We start from the raw sequence: 7,468 nt of genomic DNA, 5'->3' as shown, positions 1-7,468 counted from the left end.
ACATTTCCCACCATGATCCCACCTGGACCTTCCCCGTGATTCCCACCTGGACCTTCCACTTCATGCCCACCACAACCCCACCTGGACATTCCCCACAATTCCTGCTGTGACTCCACCTGGACGTTCCTCACAATTACCAGTGCGATCTCACCTGGACATTCCCCACATTTCCCACCATGATCCCACCTGGACATTCCCCACGATTCCTGCTGTGATCCCATCTGGACGTTCCCCATGATTCCTGGTGTGACCCCACCTGGACGTTGCTCACAATTACCAGTGCGATCCCACCTGGACATTCCCCACATTTCCTGCTGTGATCCCACCTGGACGTTCCCCATGATTCCTGGTGTGACTCCACCTGGACATTCCCCATGATTCCCACCATGATCCCACCTGGACCTTCCCCACAATTCCTGCTGTGACCCCACCTGGACATTCCCCACAATGCCCGCTGTGATCCCACCTGGACGTTCCCCATGATTCCTGGTGTGACCCCACCTGGACGTTGCTCACAATTACCAGTGTGACTCCACCTGGACATTCCCCACATTTCCCTGTGTGGCCCCACCTGGACATTCCCCACAATTCCCGCTGTGATCCCACCTGGACATTCCCCACATTTCCCACCATGACCCCACCTGGACATTCCCCACAATTCCCGCTGTGATCCCACCTGGACGTTCCCCACGATTCCTGGTGTGACTCCACCTGGACGTTGCTCACAATTACCAGTGCGATCCCACCTGGACATTCCCCACATTTCCCACCATGATCCCACCTGGACGTTCCCCACATTTCCCTGTGTGGCCCCACCTGGACATTCCCCACATTTCCCTGTGTGACCCCACCTGGACGTTCCCCACATTTCCCACCATGACCCCACCTGGACGTTCCCCACATTTCCCTGTGTGGCCCCACCTGGACATTCCCCACAATTCCTGCTGTGACCCCACCTGGACATTTATTCCCTTGGATTCCCACTTGGATGTTCCCCATGAATTCCACTGTGACCCCACCTGGACTTTTCTCATCCCACCTGGACGTTCCCCGTGATTCGTGGTGTGATCCCACCCAGACATTCCCCTTGATTCCCGCTGTGGTCCCAGCTGGACAGTCTCTACAGTTCCCACCATGATCCCACCTTGACATTCCCCACAGTTCCCACCTGGACGTTCCCTGTGGTTCCCACCATGATCCCACCTGGACATTCCCCTCAATTCACAGGATGATCCCACCTGGACGTTTCCCCGTGATTCCCACCTGGACATTCTCTACATTTCCACCATGACCCCACGTGGACCTTCCCCACGATTCCCACCATGATCCCACCTGGACATTCATTCCCCATGATTCCCACCATGATCCCACCTGGACATTCCCCACGATTCCCACCATGATCCCACCTGGACATTCATTCCCCATGATTCCCACCATGATCCCACCTGGACATTCCCCACGATTCCCACCATGATCCCACCTGGACATTCATTCCCCATGATTCCCACCATGATCCCACCTGGACATTCCCCACGATTCCCACCATGATCCCACCTGGACATTCATTCCCCACGATTCCCACCCAGACCTTCCCCGTAATTCCCACCATGATCCCACCTGGACATTCCCCATGCCACCTGGACATTCCCCACAATGCCCGCTGTGATCCCACCTGGATGTTCCCCATGATTCCTGGTGTGACCCCACCTGGACGTTCCCTGTGATTCCCACCTGGACATTCATTCCCCACGACTCCCACCATGATCCCACCTGGACATTCATTCCCCACGATTCCCACCATGATCCCACCTGGACATTCCCCATGCCACCTGGACATTCCCCACAATGCCCGCTGTGATCCCACCTGGATGTTCCCCATGATTCCTGGTGTGACCCCACCTGGACGTTCCCTGTGATTCCCACCTGGACATTCATTCCCCACGACTCCCACCATGATCCCACCTGGACATTCATTCCCCACGATTCCCACCATGATCCCACCTGGACATTCCCCATGCCACCTGGACATTCCCCACAATGCCCGCTGTGATCCCACCTGGATGTTCCCCATGATTCCTGGTGTGACCCCACCTGGACGTTCCCTGTGATTCCCACCTGGACATTCATTCCCCACGACTCCCACCATGATCCCACCTGGACATTCATTCCCCATGATTCCCACCATGATCCCACCTGGACATTCCCCACAATGCCGGCTGTGATCCCACCTGGATGTTCCCCATGATTCCTGGAGTGACCCCACCTGGACGTTCCCTGTGATTCCCACCTGGACATTCATTCCCCACGACTCCCACCATGATCCCACCTGGACCTTCCCCATGATCCCCCCTCCGTGCCCCACCCGTCCCATCCCTGCGTCCATGCGGAATTCCAGCGGCGTTTCCTGGCCCCGCTCCTCCTCCTCCTCCTCCTCCTCCTCGTCCTCCTCCTCCTCCTCACCGCGTCGAAGTCGGAGATGATCTCGTTGAGGAAGCGCAGGCACTCGATGCCGCCGTTGTTGATGCTCTCCTCCGTGTAGAAATCCGCAAAGTTGGGCAGCGACGCGAACATCACCCCGATCTCCTCGTAGGACTGGCTGTACAGCTCCTGGGAACGCCGGGAACATGCCAATATTGGTTATTGATTATTGGTTATTGATCGTTAGGCATTGGGTATTGGGTATGGCTTATTGGTTGTGGGTTGTTGGTTATGGGCCGGGCAGGGATGTGAACATCACCCCGGTCTCCTCGCACGATTGGCTGTACAGCTCCTGGGAACGCGCCGATATCCGTTATTGATTATTGGTTATTGGTTATTGATTATTGGGTATTGGCTATTGGGTATTGGGTGTGGGTTATTGTGTCACGGATCATTGGCTGGGAAGGGACGAGAACATCACCCCGATCTCCTCGTAGGACTGGCTGTACGGCTCCTGGGAATGCCCCAATATCGGTTATTGATTATCAGGTATTGGTTATCGGTTATTGATTATTGGTTATTGGGTATTGGGTATGGGTTATTGGTAATGGGTTATTGATAATGGGTTATGGGTTATTGGTTATGGGTTGGGCAGGGATGTGAACATCATCACCCCGATCTCCTCGTACGATTGGCTGTACAGCTCCTGGGAAAGTGCCAATATCCGGTATTGATTATTGGTTATCAGTTATTGGGTATGAGTTATCAGTAATGGGTTATGGGTTATTGGTTTGGCAGCAATGCGAACATCACCCCCATCTCCTCGTAGGACTGGGTGCACAGCTCCTGGGAACGCGGCGATATCAGTTATTGATTATTGGTTATTGATCCTCGGGTACTGGTTATTGGTAATGGGTTATGCGTTATTGGTTATGGGTTATGGGTTGGGCAGGGATGAGAACATCACCCCGATCTCCTCGTACGATTGGCTGTACAGCTCAGCTCCTGGGAATGCCGGGAATTCCACCATTATTGATTATTGGTTATTTGTTATTGGTTATTGCGTATTGGCTATTGGGTACAGGGTATGGGTTATTGGTTATTGGGTACGTGTCATTGGTTATGGGTTATTGGTTGGGCAGCGACGCGAACATCACCCCGCTCTCCTCGTACGATTGGCTTTGCAGCTCCTGGGAATGCCAGGAATTCCACCCCCAGTTATTGATTATCTGTTATTGATCATTGGGTATGGGTTATGGCTTATTGGGTATGGGTATGGGGTATGGGTTATTGGTTGGGCAGCGACGTGAACATCACCCCGATCTCCTCGTACGATTGGCTGTGCAGCTCCTGGGAATGCCGGGAATTCCACCCCCAGTTATTGATTATCTGTTATTGATCATTGTGTATGGGTTGTGGGTTATTGGGTATGGGTATGGGGTATGGGTTATTGGTTGGGCAGCAACGTGAACATCACCCCAATCTCCTCATACGATTGGCTGTGCAGCTCCTGGGAATGCCGGGAACATGCCACTATCAGTTATTGATTATTGGTTATTGATTATTGGTTATTGATCATTGGTTATGAGTTATTGGGTATGGGTTATTGGTAATGGGTTATGGGTTACTGGTTCGGCAGTGACGTGAACATCACCCCGCTCTCCTTGTACGATTGGCTGTACAGCTCCTGGGAATGTCAGGAATTACGCCAATATCAGTTATTGATTATTGGTTATTGATTATTGGTTATTGATCATTGGTTATGAGTTATGGGGTATGGGTTATTGGTAATGGGTTATGGGTTACTGGTTCGGCAGTGACGTGAACATCACCCCGCTCTCCTTGTACGATTGGCTGTACAGCTCCTGGGAATGTCAGGAATTACGCCAATATCAGTTATTGATTATTGGTTATTGATTATTGGTTATTGATCATTGGTTATGAGTTATGGGGTATGGGTTATTGGTAATGGGTTATGGGTTACTGGTTCGGCAGTGACGTGAACATCACCCCGCTCTCCTTGTACGATTGGCTGTACAGCTCCTGGGAATGTCAGGAATTACGCCAATATCAGTTATTGGTCATTGGTTATTGATCATTGGTTATGGGTTATTGATCATTGGTTATAATTTATAGGATATGCGTTATGGGTTATTGGTTATTCGTTATTGGTTGGACAGGGATGTGAACATCACCCTGATCCCCTCATAGGATTGGCTGTACAGCTCCTGGGAATGCCGGGATTTCCGCCAATATCCGTTATTGATCATTGGTTATTGGTTATAGGGTATGGGTTATTGGTTGTGGGTTATGGGTTATGGGTTATGGGTTGGGCAGGGATGAGAACATCACCCCGCTCTCCTCGTACAATTGGCTGTACAGCTCCTGGGAATGCCGGGAATTCCGCCCATATCCGTTATTGATTATCGGTTATTGATTATTGTTTATGGGTTGTGGGTTATTGGTGAGCGTCCAAGGAAAGGTTGCAGCAATCTTGGATCATGTGGTGGGAATGGGATGGATCCCATCCAAAGGGATCCAGTCAGTTACTGATTATTGGTTATTGATTATTGATTATTGATTAATAATTGGTGGTTATTGGGGTTTTTTGGGGATCCCTGGGAGTTTCCAAGGAGAGGTTGGAGCCACCTCGGATGGAATTGAAGATCCATGGACCTTCAGCTGGGATGGGATGGGATTGAAGCTCCATGGATCCCACCCAAAGAATTCCAGGAATGTGGGAATCGCCCTAAAACGCAGGAATCGCCCGGAAAATTGGGAATGCGGGCCGGAAAGTTGGGAACGCCGCCCAGAAAAGCGGGAATACGGCCCGGAAAATCGGGAATACCGACCTCATCCCGCTTTTTGGAGCCCAGGAAGTGCCGGGCCACGTGCTCGGGGAGCATGTTGGCCACCAGGGCCTCGTTCCAGCGGCGCATCTCGGAGACGCGCTCCTTCTGGTCGTGGACGTCGATCTTCCACAGGAACAGCGTCCGCGCCAGCTTCTCCACCTGGGAATGAACGTGGTGGGAATTGTGGGAATTGTGGGAATTGTGGGAATGTGGGATGGTGGGATGGTGGGATTGTGGGATGGGATGGGATAACAGGATTGTGGGATGGTGGGACAATAGGGTTGGGTAATGGAGACGCGCTCCTTCTGGTCATGGACGTCGACCTTCCACAGGACCATCTGGGAATGAAGGTGGGAATTGCTGGGAATTTCTGAGATTATGGGATTACGGGAATGTGGGAATGTGGGATTATGGGATGGGATAATGGGATTGTGGGATTATGGGATGATGGGATAATGGAGCCGCGCTCCTTCTGGTTGTGGACATTGATCTTCTACAGGAACAGCGTCCGCGCCAGCTTCTCCACCTGGGAATGAACGTGGTGGGAATTCCTGGGATTTGTGGGATTGTGAGACTGTGGGATTGTGGGATTGTGGAATGGTGGGACAATGGAGCCGCGCTCCCTCTGGTCGTGGGTGTTGATCTTCCACAGGAACAGCGTCCGCGCCAGCTTCTGCACCTCGGAATGAGAGAATTGTGGGATTATGGGATTGTGGGATAATGGGATTGTGGGAATGGGGGATTGTGGGGTGATGGGATATTGGGATGATAGGACAATTGACACGCACTCCTTCTGGTCGTGGACGTTGATCTTCCACAGGAACAGCTTCCGCGCCAGCTTCTCCACCTGGGAATGAGCGTGGTGGGAATTGTGGGAATTCCTGAGATTGTGGGAATTGTGGGATGATGGGAATTGCTGGGATGTTGGTGTTTTGGGATTGTGGGAATGTGGGATTGTGGGATTATGGGATAATGGAGACGCGCTCCTTCTGGTCGTGGACGTCGATCTTCCACAGGAACAGCGTCCGCGCCAGCTTCTCCACCTGGGAATGAACATGGTGGGAATTGTGGGAATTCCTGGGATTGTGGGAATGTGGGATGATGGGATTAGAGGATGGTGGGATGGTGGGATTGTGGGACAATGGGATTGGATAATGGAGCCGCGCTCCTTCTGGTCATGGACGTCGACCTTCCACAGGAACAGCGTCCGCGCCAGCTTCTGCACCTGGGAATGAACGTGGTGGGAATTCCTGGGATTGTGGGAATTGTGGGATTTTGGGATTAGAGGATGGTGGGACTGTGGGATGGTGGGACAATGGGGTTGGATAATGGAGCCGCGCTCCTTCTGGTCATGGACGTCGACCTTCCACAGGAACAGCGTCCACGCCAGCTTCTGCACCTGGGAATGTGAGAATTTCTGGGATTATGGGAATGTGGGATGATGGGATGGTGGGATGGGATAATCAGATAATGGGGTTGGATATTGGAGCTGCGCTCCTTCTGGTCGTGGACGTTGATCTTCCACAGGAACAGTGTCCGCGCCAGGTTCTGCACCTGGGAATGAACATGGTGGGAATTGTGGGAATTGTGGGAATTGTGGGAATGTGGGATGGTGGGATGGTGGGATGGTGGGAATGTGGGATTGTGGGATGGGATAACAGGATTGTGGGATGGTGGGACAATAGGGTTGGGTAATGGAGACACGCTCCTTCTGGTCGTGGACGTCGATCTTCCACAGGACCATCTGGGAATGAAGGTGGGAATTGCTGGGAATTTCTGAGATTATGGGATTATGGGAATGTGGGAATGTGGGATTATGGGATGGGATAATGGGATTGTGGGATTATGGGATGATGGGATAATGGAGCCGCTGTCCTTCTGGTTGTGGACATTGATCTTCTACAGGAACAGCGCCCGCGCCAGCTTCTCCACCTGGGAATGAACGTGGTGGGAATTCCTGGGATTGTGGGACCATGGGATTGTGGGATTGTGGGATTAGAGGATGGTGGGACTGTGGGATGGTGGGACAATGGGGTATTGGGACGATGGAGCCGCGCTCCTTCTGGTCACGGACATCGATCTTCCAAAGGAACAGCGTCCGCGCCAGTTTCTCCACCTGGGAATTGTGGGAATTCCTGGGATTTGTGGGAATGTGGGAATTGCTGGGAGAGAGAGGAAGAGAGGGCAGGAAGAGGAAG

The sequence above is a fragment of the Ammospiza caudacuta genome, chromosome 3 (genome assembly GCF_027887145.1).
Source record: "Ammospiza caudacuta isolate bAmmCau1 chromosome 3, bAmmCau1.pri, whole genome shotgun sequence".
NCBI classification, from domain to species: Eukaryota; Metazoa; Chordata; class Aves; order Passeriformes; family Passerellidae; genus Ammospiza; species Ammospiza caudacuta.
The sequence above is the reverse complement of the archived record's forward strand: the minus strand, read 5'-3'. Positions refer to the sequence as shown.